The following is a 1549-nucleotide window of genomic DNA, read 5'->3' as shown; positions in this document are numbered from 1 at the left end:
TTGTCAAGTCACATCAGCAACTCTGGATGTATTTTATTGGGATCCTTTTAGATTTACCAATATAAAGTTGTATCTAATTTTGATGTGGAAATGAAAGTCTGTGTGATTTTACATTTATACATTTATCTATACACAATTATTCTTGAAGGGTTGTGTGAGTGAGTGTGTGTATGTGTGTGGGAGGGTTGAGGGGCTCTCCCCAGTGGTTATTGAGTGTACATCCTGGATAGTTTGCCAGTTCGTAACGGGCTTTAAATGTAATTCATTTATTTTTATATTTTTACAGGAATTAATCTGAAAAGTGTGGCATGCAGATATGTTTAGTACCCAAATCCAATACTTTGCATTACCATATTTCACTACAATACAGCATGCATATCTCTACTAGATTTTTACTCTTTTTTTAATGTTTTATTGGCTCTTGTGACCTTTATTTGAGAGTGGTTAGACAGGAGGTAATGAGAAACTCAAAGGTCATCAGGCTGGGACTCGAACCTGTGGCGTCTGCTTTGAGAAGTAAGGCATCTATATGTGGTTTGTGCTTTCACCCCAGGGCCACAACAGCACCCATTTTCACTTCTTGCAACAAATTATTGACAAAATAGCTCAAATTTTGTCAAATTGAAAGTAGAAAGCATGCAAACATCCTCAACATTTTAGCTACAGCAAATTCTCAAGGGTGTTTTGGTCTGAATATTCAATGTGCCATTTGAACACAAGAAAATGCTTTCATCTAAGCCATTCTTTTCTAGCTAAGGATGTATATTTTGGCCAGATGCCTTCAATGGTCTATACAGTGGACAAATAGTTGTCTTGTGATTTCAGCTTCTTCCTATCATATGTTGATGTGTCCCTGGGCAAGGCACTTAAGCCCCAAGTTGCCTACAATCTGCGTATCGGTGTATAAATGTGTGTGTGAATAGATGAATGTGACATAAATGTAATACACTTTGCAGAGGTCAAAATTATTGGAAAAGCACTATTTAAGTTTACTCCATTTACATGGTGGAGATTTCTGTAGCTTGGTCTGTTACAACCTCCAACAGGTATCCTCCTTGTTTCTACACCCCTCTGTACATCGATCCATTTTCTGTACACCCTTGTCCCTACTGGGGTCAGGAGGGAGTCTATCACAGGGCAACACAGAAAGACAGACATGCACACACTTAGGGAGAATTTAGAGAGACCAATTAACCTAATAGTCATGTTTTTGGACTGTGGGAGGAAGTCGGAGTACCCGGAGAGAACCCATGCATGCACAGGGAGAACATGCAAACTCCATGCAGAAAGACCCCAGGCTGGGAATCGACCCCAGGACCTTCTTGCTGCAAAGCAACAGTGCTACCAACTGCACCACTGTGCAGCCTCCTCTGTACTCCTATCAACTGTAATTTCCTTCCCTGTTCCTGCTGGAGAAAAGCATCTCAAATTATGCTGATATCACCATCATGTTTCACCAAAAAACTGGTGCATACAATGTGATGCTTGCAGCAACTTCAAACTAATGGCTGCTGTATCTGATGATACACACACACACACACACACACAC

The sequence above is a fragment of the Poecilia formosa genome, unplaced genomic scaffold (assembly GCF_000485575.1).
Source record: "Poecilia formosa unplaced genomic scaffold, Poecilia_formosa-5.1.2 Scaffold18, whole genome shotgun sequence".
Taxonomy (NCBI): Eukaryota; Metazoa; Chordata; class Actinopteri; order Cyprinodontiformes; family Poeciliidae; genus Poecilia; species Poecilia formosa.
The sequence above is the reverse complement of the archived record's forward strand: the minus strand, read 5'-3'. Positions refer to the sequence as shown.